Source organism: Fukomys damarensis, unplaced genomic scaffold, assembly GCF_012274545.1.
Source record: "Fukomys damarensis isolate Sample0158 unplaced genomic scaffold, DMR_v1.0_HiC HiC_scaffold_6, whole genome shotgun sequence".
NCBI classification, from domain to species: domain Eukaryota; kingdom Metazoa; phylum Chordata; class Mammalia; order Rodentia; family Bathyergidae; genus Fukomys; species Fukomys damarensis.
In genome coordinates, this window is record NW_022900918.1 from 31095928 (window position 1) to 31108121 (window position 12194).

The 12194-nt window shown below is 37.3% G+C and overlaps 1 long non-coding RNA gene across 1 annotated transcript in view; it reads right to left on the minus strand.

Moving 5' to 3' along the window:
- Nucleotides 1–12194, minus strand: part of LOC117285116 — a 58949-nt gene that overhangs the window by 28344 nt on the left and 18411 nt on the right. The window contains exons 2-4 of the long non-coding RNA XR_004516089.1: nucleotides 7528–7712; nucleotides 3885–3986; nucleotides 2485–2639 (exon numbers count right to left, since the gene is read on the minus strand). This is a non-coding gene — a long non-coding RNA (uncharacterized LOC117285116). The remainder of the gene's footprint in view (nucleotides 1–2484; nucleotides 2640–3884; nucleotides 3987–7527; nucleotides 7713–12194) is intronic.

The window sequence follows — 12194 nt, forward strand, 5'->3', positions numbered from 1 at the left end:
AGGAAACTGAGACTTAGGGAGGTTAGATAAATTAGCACCCTTCAAAGTACTGACTTTAACCTACATCTTTCTGATTGTAATGTTGACCTCCTTTTTATTGAACCATGTCTGTCACCTTATATAGAGACATTCTCTTACGGTGCCTTTTGATGGAATACATCTACATTTCAGTCTTTGAGTACTCGAACTTGGAGGGTGTTTTAAAAGATAACAAAAAAGCTGTACATAAAAAAAATTTCAGGTGATATCTCATTACAAATACTCTAAAGATGAGTTTAAATCATTGAGTATATTTTCCTTTAAAATATATAACAGAAGCTAGAGCCATTTATAGCTAAGTGGTTGCACTCTGAGGACATACTCATAAGTGAAATTAATAGGACACACATGTGTAAATACCAAATAGTTTCTCTGTTGTGAAAAACTAAAAGTGTAAATAAGGATCAAAATGTAAAATTGATATTGTGAAATAGGAAGAAAAGTCCAAAGGTGTAGGGGAAGTGGGAGGGGTAGGGAAAAGGTAAGAAGGGAAAAGGAAAAATAAGAGAAAAGGAAAAAAATGGAAACAAGGTCTTTGTAAATAGGGGAGGGTGGAAGGGGTGAAGCGAGGCCAGGGGAATGGGGAAAAAATAAGAACCAAGATACATCAATGTAAAGGTACAAAATGCCAATGATGAGTGGAATTGTATTACATACCTAAAATGTACCCATAAAGAAAATAATAAAATATCTAACATATCTGTAATGATTTTGGGCATGAGAGAGAGAAATGATAGGTGCTTTGAGCTTTAAGTGCTGAGATCTTACCTACTGACCAAACTAATTGGTTCAATAATACTCTCTAAAAAATCTGTGCCATGGGAGAAAATATGTTGTTGCAAGATATGCCCCTATCCTGATGCACTTTCCATGAAGAGATACTGTCCATGATCAACTGGTGACCTGGGAGATGCTCATGCCGTCTTGTGAAACCCAATTAAAAATTTTTCAGAAATTTTGCCTGCACGTAGTTTAATGCAGCCATTATTAAAAACGAAATTCTGCAGTCTAAAACTAAATTACTTTGCAAACTAAGGAGATAAATACTAGATGTCAATGCCCCCTTTTATTACACTGCAGCACTTTCTACACTCCTGTGGTAATGCCTGTGTCATTGGTATGGTGCAAATGCTTGGCAATTGAGCGTCTCTTCCTAACTCAGCGTTAGGGATGTCACTTCCAGAACCTGAAATTGGCATGTTAGCAGTATTCACAACACACAAGTTCACAATCCCAACAAGTCAAGGTTGGGTTTACTGTTTTCTGCTTATGTAGGTAAAGTTTGGTAAACTATAGCCAGTGGGCCAGATTCAGTCTCTGGTCTGTTTTGGTAAAGTTTATTTAAAACAACCATACCCACTTATTGATAGATTGTGTATGGCTGCTTTTGTGCTGCAACTGCATAGTTGAATAGCAGTGTGAAAGATCATACATTTATTTAAAAATAAAATATTGAATTTTTAGCTCTTTAAGAAATCTTTTTCCCAGTCCCTAATCTAGCCTTTAAGAAAATGTAATAATAGAGCTTTAACATAGAAAGGGGTGTCATTTGTAAAGCTCCTACACTGTGAGTAGCATAAAAATTTGAGAAAATATCCAGTCCTCAAAAATAATTATTCAACTCAGCAAAAAATCTGATAAATAAAAATATATAAATATAAATTGATAAATGAGTGAAGTGCCAATATATGGAGCCAAAGTTGAAAGAAGTTTCAGTTTAATTAATATAATTTGTTTGAGGATGAGAAATAGTTTAACAAACAGCAGCTCATATATCAGACTTAAGGACAAATACATTAGAAAGAATTTGCAGCTGGCAGGCAACTCAATTTGTTAAATCAAGGTTGAATTGCAACAGTAGGTTGGCTTTGGATGCAAAAGTTTAACAAAGTCAATGAAAAGTATCAATTGTCTCTATAAAACACAGTAAAAGTAAGGTACACTTTACTATTATTTTTATACACTGTATGCTATATATTAATATAACTAACTTTAATAATTTGCTCATACATCTATCTGCGTATGATTCCCACAGGGAACTAGTTGTTATGCATTAACCTGCACACCACTACTTAGGTTTCCACAAGTGTGTAACTGCCATTCATCCCACTGCTATCAGAAGACTCGATTTATTGTCTCTGATATCCCCCCGCTTAGATCAAACCAAGCAAATGAATATTAGACAGGAACACACTGGACAGTAGTAAAACAGGACAACTTAGTAGACCAGCCCTGGTCACCCAAAAAAGCTGTAAGCATCATATCCTTCACAATTATATCCAACCCAAAAAGCACCTGGTATTGTTAACCTACCTTGAGGTCAGGGGTAGGGAAAATCAGGAACCAGGTGGTTGGTGTTTGTTTTGATTAGAAAATAAAATGTGAGGTTTCAAACAACCCCAGAAGTTGAAGCTCAGTGATTCATAGATCTTATTTCTTGCTTACCTATTGATCCAATGTGGCTTAGTGGCTTGGGAACGCAGGTTCTGCTCGACACTGAAGCAGGGATCCAGGCTCCTTCCGCTGAGTGGCTCTGCCCTCCCCAGCATTCTCAGATTCCTCAGATACAGACTGCCCTGTATACTGGGTCTCTTAAGTGCCTTAGGAAATATAAAACATGGGAATTTGTAAACACAAAGTAATTCCTCTTTTTTTCTTGCCTACCAAGATCCAGCAAATAAGACATTTTCCCTTTTAAAATACATGTTAGCTGGGTGTGGTGGCACATGCCTGTAATCCCAGCACTTGGGAGGATGAGGCAGGAGGATCGCTGTGAGTTCATAACCATCCTGGGCTACATAGTGAGTTCAAGGTCAGTCTCAACTGCATAGTAAGACCTTGTCTCAAAATAAAATAAAATAAAATAAAACACATGTTAATAAGGACACTTGACTTGGTTGGACTGTATGGTAAACGGAATGATTTAGACAAACTAACCAATAGTCACCTATTGAAGATAGGTAGGTTTTAGACGATCTCCAGATTTCCCAGTATAAACATATTGTTGGGAGATTGCAGGAGGAATGAGAGATGAGATTAAAAGAACTTTTTTTGCTTTGATTGAATTGCTTTTCTACTTTACTTTTACAAAGTAGTTACTCAGAGTATTGTATTTGACTAAGTAATGCCTATATTTTCAGGTCAATGCCTCTATGTTATTGCAACCTCTTCATTTTGGGGGAAAACTTTATACTTTATGTAAGGGGTAAAGAGGTTAGAAGCTCGCAGAATGCTGAGAAGTCTGAGAACGGACATCCTGCAGCACACTATTGCATTGTTACAACTGCAAATTTCAGAGACAAGTGTTCCACAAGACAAACGAAGAGTGAGGTGCTTGCATGTGTGTTGTGTGTCTCCGTGGGGGTCTGAGCAACTTGCCAAACTCTATTTCCGGAGCGTGATTCTGAGGGCAGCACAGTAGGGCTGTGCTCCTGGAACGAGACCTTCCTCTTCCCAACCTGGATGCCAATGGTGACATATATGTGAGGGAGGTGCTCCCACATGCTTCTTCCCATCTGCTTCCTGGGCTTTTTGAACAGAATGGAAATGCTGAGAGTTAAGTCAAAGCCAGAGCCACTGCTGTCAGTTGGCCCAAAGATTCCTGCTCTCGTCGAGTTTGGCACAACTCAGGTCAATGCACACTTGGACGAGAACAGTGGTCCTGGCCCATCCACCACAGGATCTGCACATGCACGGAAAGGCTAATGCTCATAGATTTCCTTTCTCAATGCAGCAAGGAAGACAAGAGTAGATAAAGAAATTCAAGTGTCCTGAAAGTGAAGTGTAGAGAAGACCGAGAACCGATGGGGACCTCTTTAGTCCCTTGTGTGAGGAAGGGCTCCCACCTGTGGCGTCCTTGCTTGAGTTCCTCTTCTGGGTCTCTCCTGGTGTAATTCTGCCATCTGTCATACGGAGTATTCTGGGAGAGGACTTCCTATTCTTGTAACCTGCAGAGGAATGACAGATGAATGTGGGGGGAGGGACAGCACATGTCCCCCTCTCTGAGTGGGCTTGTGTGACTTCAAGTCAAGCAGAGCTATAATTGCAAATGAGCTTTTGAAAAGAATATATTCCCAAATGTCAAGGGGTGCATCTTCCTTAACTGTCTTCCTGTTACCCACCTCTCATTTTCTTTAAATTCATTTTTGGTAAAGAAGAGAGTCCTATTCATAGGTATCTATAGTTACATATTCATATGTACATATATGCACAGACATATATGAACTAGATGTGAGGGAGAAGCTGACTGTAAAAGACTAGCACAAAAGGAACCTTCAAAGGTGAAGATTTTCTGCATCCCGATCGTTGTGATAGTTGTAGGACACCATGCATCTGTCAAAGCTTATGAAACTATATCAAAGAGGCGATCTCTGCTGTTTATCAAGTAAAAAGTAAATTCATAAGAAATTCCAGATAAGTCCAACAGCCATCATAATAGCACTGTTATGAAAAATGTAATGATATGAATTAAAGGGACAAGAAAACATTCATTTAAGTTGACTGAATGTTCCTTTTCAGTAATGCAGCCACTAGACCCATGTGGGTTCTGAGCTCTTGAAATTAATACAAGTGGAGATGCACTCTAAATGTAAAATCTAAGTATAAAATACATACTAGTTTCCAAAACTTCATACAAAAATATCTCATCAATATTTACATAGTGATTAAAAATTCAAATGGTGTGATTTTGGTGATTTTTCTTTCTTTGTTATTGTTTTTTTAAATTTTTATTTATTTGTTTGTTTATGTAAGTGGTATGGGGAATCTAATCCAGGGCCTTAGTACCAGCTATGTACATAACCTTTTCTATTTGTTATTTTGAGACAAGGTCTCACAACATCTCTAAATTACCCAGGCTGGGATTGAGGCTGGGATCTTCCAGCTTCATCAAATGGTGATGTTTTTGTTATTTGGGATTAAGTAATGTATAATATGAATACTAATGTCATGGATGTTTTAATATCTTTAATGTGATTGCTAGAAAACATAAAGTTTTGTAGTTCACATATTTATATTAGATGTTGCTGCGTTAATATTGTACAAATAATAGTAAGAGAATTTAGAATCAGTAAGTAATTTTTTTCTGTTAGTTCCTACCCTTAATTCAACCTTGGCCATCAGCTAGTTCTTCTCAATCTTTCTTTTTTTGGGAAATGAGACTCAAAGTATGATCTATTATCGAATGACTCCTAAATGGACATCTCCAATCCTATATCTACCTAAACAGTGACTCTCTTAACCAAGGCTGACGTTGCACCTGATGGCGACATGCACCCCCATACATTTTAATTGTCACTACCTGGAGAGTGAAAATCCTACTTATACTAGTAGGTAAAGGCCAGAATATACCATGCATTATGTTAGGGAGCTCCTACAACAAAGAATTTTTCCATCCAAACTGTCAGTCCTGCTGAGCTTGAGATGCCCTGATGAATGTTTGCAAGTCTTCTTGGTGAATGAGCAAATGTATATTTCTAACCTATCATGTGTAACACACTATGCTAAGTACTTCAAGGAAATCAAAGATAAACTAGACACGGATCTTATATTTATCTTATTTAGAGAGATAAAATATTTGTGTGAAACACAGTGCAGCCTCAATAATGTTCAGGTCAGATAATGTGATAAACAAGAATACACGACAGGTAATAGAATGTTGACTTCTCGCCTTTGTCCTTTGGTTCCAAATTCTGACATAATATTTTTAGTGGGATATCTCTAAATCCCACATAGCTAAAGTATAACTCATTAGGATTCCCTTACACTTATAGCAAATGATTTTGTATGTACAAGAGTACACAGACATTACAATCAATCAGTACTTTTAATTTCTTTGGCAAGAAAACTGAATAAAACCTCTCTAGATTCTCTAATCCTTTATCAAGATTTTTTTTCTCCAACCTAGTTAATGTATATAACTTCTCTCACTTTTCTTCTTTCCTAAAAGTGGGAAACTACTTTTAAGATGTTAGGTGTATTATACAATATGGTCTCAGCACACAATCTGTTGCAGGAGGTATGTGAGATGCCGAAACCAGCTAATAAATAACTGGCAAATAAAGGATAGAGATAAATATTACTAAAACCCAGATCAAGGTAAGATCAATATAAAACTAAGGAACCCTAGAGCAACTTGCATATTATTCTATCCTAGATCTTTCATACTTATATTACTAAAATAGACTCCTCCACTTCCTGCCCTAAAACCCCCTCATGTCATTTTTAGTTTCCCTGAAATATGTATTTTATTGTGACGCTTCTTCTGCTCCAAAAAAACTTTCAGTCACTTCTTCCTTAAGATATCAAATGTCTAAACTTTGCTCCTCACCTTAAAAGGCATTCTAGATTTGACTCAGCCCTACCTTTATTTCTCGCTATGCCCTTACGTGCAAATGATGCAGGGGCCAGCAGTGCCAATTAACAAGCGCCTGCCTCCATGTTTTTGCAGGGCTCTTCCTCCTTCTTTCCTTTGTTAATTTAAAACATCTTTTCAGGTCTACTTTGAGTTCCTTCTTGAAGCTTTCCCTACTTCTCCAGGGCACTCTTTCCTTTCTTTGAATTCATGTGCACTACTAGAAGACACTATTCCACTGAAGATTCCCGTTCCCTTGAATTTGCATTCATCATCAACACCATCCAACACTAAATTTGCTCATTCTGTGGGAAGGAAGAAGCCATATCAAAATTTCCTTACCATGCCTGAATTCTTTTAACAGAGTCCTTAGAACAACTCAATACCTATTTTCTAGACAAGGTTGTATACTTGGAGAGATATTACTATAATTCATTTTGGAAAAAAAGCATATGTAACTGATTCCTTTAAATAAGCAAATCAAAATTCTCCTCCATGTAAGTGGTGCATTTCAAAGCAATTAACTGGAGAACTAAACACATATTCCAATTTTCAAACTCTTATAGTACTCCTTTTGAAGAATTTTTTTGAGAGCCTATGACACATTTTTTATATTCAAAAATTGCAAATCTTAATCCTGCAAAGATGGACTTAGCTCTTAAGCCAGCATGGAGAACCACATCTAGGAATTGAGGTGGGGAAAGCTGAGAATATTATGAATGATTTAAAAAAAAAAAGGTCTGAGTGGATTCAAAAAGATCACTTTTCCTCTTTTAAATGATCCTGAAGGTAGTTTTAAATCAATCCTGGAGCTCAGATTTCATTTGGATGTCAAAACCTGCAAAAGAATGTCACTCAAAGCTAATAATGAAAAGCATTTAAAAATCTATCAAATCAGAACTGTTTTGGAGCCCCCAGAAAGCTAATATGGCACAACAACCAATTAAATTGAGTCGTCAGTGAGTGACAAGTCCCTCCAACATAATATTATACACAGCGAAAATTTTCAGCTTTGGTCAAGATTGGGAGGGACAAGTAGAGACAGGTGGGTATAATAGAAAGGTAAAACTTTAATAAATTCTTAAAAATCAACTATAGGTAACAGGAGGCCCAAATACAAGGGTTAAGTTACATACACTTGTATTCTTTTTTCCATGTGTCTCCATAAGATGTTCACAGAAAGACTGGAGGCAGGGCAGAGATCCAAAGGAATCCTCCTGGGTGGCACAGGTGCTCAGGAAATGACCGTAATTTTATATCGAGGAACAAAGATAAGCTCAACAGCATACTTCTCGTCAGATAAAAATGCAATTGGGAAGACCTGAGATTCAAAAAGATAGGAAAAATGTCAAAAGGGTTATAAATACAAGTAAGTATAAAAGACATTCTTTTCTTTTTTCACATTAAAATATAACTGGTGGTATAAAGCAAAAATAGTAACAATATGTTGTAGAGATTATAATATGTAAAAGTAAAATGTGATAGCAGTCCAAAAACTAAAAGGAAAGATAGAAAGGAGGAATTAAGCCTAGAAATTAATAATTAAAACATGTATGGATAATCTTCAGATATCTGCAAGTAAGGCAATAACTTTTAAATTACCAATGGGCCAAAGACAAAGTCACAATGAAAATTGGAAAATATTTTTGAATTAAGTAAATTAAAACACAGCATTTCATAATGTGTAAGACATAGCCAAAGCAATGTTCAGAGGCAAATACATAGCCTTAAAAGATTATGTTAGAAAACAAGAAGGCTCTCAAAAGAATAAATACTCTGCACCAAAGTAGGTAAACTTTTTCTATAGAGAGGTAATCAATAACATTTATATATTATTTCTTATACTCAATATTTTCTGTAGTATAAAAGTAGCCATAGATAATATATAAGCAAATGAGCCTGTCTTTCTTGCAACAAAACACTGTTGATGGACACAACTTTGAATTTTATGCATTTTCATTTAAGATACTCTCCTTTTAAATTTTCTCAGTTACATAAAAATGTAAATACCATATTATTAAAAAAAATCAATAGATTCAACACAATTCTAGTCCAAATTTTAGCAGGATATTTTTTGTAGAAATTGCTAATTTCATTCTAAAATGTCCAGTGGTACCTCAGTTCATGAACTTAATTTGTTCTATGATTTTGGAAACTATGACCATGTTTATGTTTGTGTTTGTGTGAAAGATGGCTGTGGTCATGTTTGTCACCTGAGGTAGAGTTTGCAAACAAAACCAAATTTTGCCAAACACTTCTGTTTAACCAAATGTTTAAAAAACATTCATAAACAGAGTTACCACTGTATCTAGGAAAGCAAAAGACTTAGAATATCTCAAAGAACAAAATTAAAGAAGTCACTATGTCATTCCAAAATTTACCATAGTGCTACACAGATTAAGATAGTCTGGTATTGACATGAGAATAGACATATGGATCAATTAGAAGCACACAGAATCCAGAAAGAGACCCAAACATGTATATCAATTGACTTTTGACCAGTGTGCCTTAGTAAAGCATTTAACAAAAGACAATTTTCAACAAATAACACTATAATTAGATATCCAGATTCAAATAACAAATCATTGTGCATATATTATTGAAAAGAATGAATTAGGAATATTTCATAGAGGCCCCCAGCACTGCTAGTCCAGTAGAGGCCAGCTGTTCCAGGACCTCAGCAGGTTATGCAGGGATCTGGATCCCTGCAGCAGAGGTGCCAGGGGACATAAAGGCCATAAGTCCCACAAGTAGAACAGCAGTGAAGAACAGAGAAAGGGCCTCTCTGAGGCTCCTTGGTAATAAGTGAAGCCCAATGGGAAAGTGAAGAAAGTCTCTGTAGTTAGTAAAGGTGCACAGGACTACAGTGCTCTGGTAAGTTGGTGAGAACAGCACCACCCACTAGAACTTGGATTTGTTTCAGGGCAAGGGCAGCTCAGACCTGCAGTAGAACCTTGCAGAGTTCAATCCTATAGGAAGTCAGGGAGCTCAACCTGGGCCTTGCAGCCAGAAATCAGTCTAAGTCTCAGTGGACTACAGCTGGCTTGCTGAGACTAATTGTCTTAGATCTGCACACTACTGTCTATGTTGTCTACCATGACAGAGAGACATACCCTGAAGGAGGCCATTTCCCTTTCTCTCCCTCTCCCCCTCCCCCCTGTCTTTTTATCTCTCTCTTTCTCCCACCTTCTCCTCCTCCTCCTCCTTCTTCTCCTTTTTCTACTCCTCTCTCCTTTCTTGTTCCTGTCTTATTTTGGATTTTTTTCTCTTTCCTTCTCAATTGCCCTTATTCTTATAGGAAAATGAACACAATTCTAGCTTCCCTGTTGCTGTTAGTTTGCTCTGTTCTTGTTTTTGTTCCTTTGCTCTGTCTTTTCTTCTTATCTTCACCAGTTTCCCAAAGTTTGCATGACCTTTCTGTATCCTCTAGCCTCATTTCTACCCTTTCCTTCTTCTATCTCTATCCCTCCCTCCCTCCCCAACTCCTTCTAAGTCCTCATCCTGATGGGTAAATTTGGTATATTGAAGGACTTATTTACTACAAACTTATTTTGGGATGGTCTTCAATTTTTATCTAGTTCACATGATTAAAGGTGACAGGTTAATAGCTACACAATTTATCTATTTCTAAACTGTGTTTAATGCTATTGTTGATGCTGATTGTATTACTTGGGGCAAGGTGTCATGACTGTTCCAATAGTTGTCCTTCCTAGTACACTGAATATGAGATTGTCTAAGCATCATTAGAGACTCAAAACCTAAAGACCAGCTATACCAGAAAGACACCTCTGAGAAGTAATCATTCCCTGAGGGTTCTAAATACTAGCAATAAAGATACTTCCAATAATATAGAAGTATCAACCCAGGAATTAAACCAAAAACATCAACAACAAAGAATAAAAATGAGAAGACACCTAAACAAGGTGCAAATTCATACTTACAACTCACCAAAGGCGAAATCTGGGTCAGCAAGGTAGAAAAATCTGATGAGCAATGGCCTGGACACCCCACTGATAAAATAGGAAGTAACAAAACAGATGAATGAGGCTCTAGAAAACTTCAAAATAGAAATAATTTCCCAGTGCTAGGGATTTAGTTCAGTGGTTCCACCACCTGCCTCACACAGGCAAAGTCCTGAGTTTGATCCCTGGTACCAAAAAAAAAAAAAAAAATCCCAGATAACTACAGAGATGGTGAGCAGAATGAAAGAGATGATTAGAGACTCTAGAACAGAAACAGATGAAAAAATAAATACATGAGTTCAGGACCATGATGGACTCCATTAATGCCTAGGATAAGAAAGAAATGGAAATCATGAATGCCCAGATGGGAAAGAAATAGAATACATGAAACAGATTCAAACAGATATCTGGGAGATTAAGTATACACAGCAGAATGAGCTAATGTGAAGACAGGATATCAGATGTTGGAGACAGGATTGTAGTTAGTGACCATGAAGAGAGAGATTACTTAAAAATAGTAAAGGACCATGAGAAATCACTCCAGCAGCTGCTAGATGATGTAAAGAATAACATAAGACTGAGAGGAGTCAACGAAAAAGAAGAAAGTACAGATGACATTTAAAAAAACTGTCCACAGAAGTAATGGCAGAAAAATTCCCAAACAGAGGAAAAGAATTTGACACACAGATAAGTGAAGCATATAGGAGTCCAACTAGCCATGATTAAAAAAAACCCTACACCTAGGCATATAATAGTCAAGATCCCAGAAACTCAATAGAAGAACAAAATACTATAGTTACAGTTACAGTGAGGCAGTTACAGTAAAGTAGTTACAGTAAAGAAACAAATCACATACAAAGGAAAGCACATCAGAATCACAGAAGACTTTTCAACACAAACGTATAAGTCAGAGAGAGCCTGGCGTGAAGAACTTCAAGCCCTGAAAGACAACAACTTCCAACCTAGATAGATATATCCTGCAAAACTATCTTTCAAAATTGATGGGAAAATAAGATACTTCAAAAAACAAAGAACACCTGAGAAGCTTCATGAATAACAAACCAGCACTCAAAACAACTCTAAACAAGCTGTGTGTGGTGGTGCACACATGTAATCCAGCACTTGGGAGGCTGAGGCAGGAGGATTACTGTGAGTTCCAGACCAGCCTGGGCTACATAGTGAGTTCCAAGTCAGTATCAACTACATAGTGAGACCTTGTCTAAACGCCCCCCCCCAAAAAAAAAATTCTAAACAATATTCTAGAAAAACACAATGAGGGTTACAACTCCATGAAGCCCAACAGAGTGAAGCCAACGGGCAAGGAAAGAAATTAAATGAAAGGGGGGAAAATAAAAAATAGGAAGTGTTTTTGTTTGTTTGTTTGTTTTTCTGGTACCGGGAATTGAACTCCAGTCTTTGCAATTGCAAAGCAGGTGCCAGAACACCTGAGCTAAATCCCCAGTTCAGTCTTGTTTTGTTTTGGTACTGAGGATAAAACTCGGGTTATTGCGCTTCTGACGCAGGAGCGGAACCACTGAGCTAAATCCCTGGCCCGGGAAAATAAAAAATAAAAGGAACCAACAACAGGAAAATATCATGGCAAGGATAAGTCAATGCATATCAGTTATAACCATCAATGTTAATGGCCTCAACTCATCAATCAAAAGAAATAGACTGGCAGAATGATTTAAGAAGCAAGAACTGGCCAGGCATGGTGGCACACGCCTATAATCCCAGCACTCAGGAGGCTGAGGCAGGAGGATGGCTCTGAGTTCAAAACCAGCCTGGGCTACATAGTGAGTTCCAGGGCAGTCTGAACTACATAGTGAGACCCTGTCTCA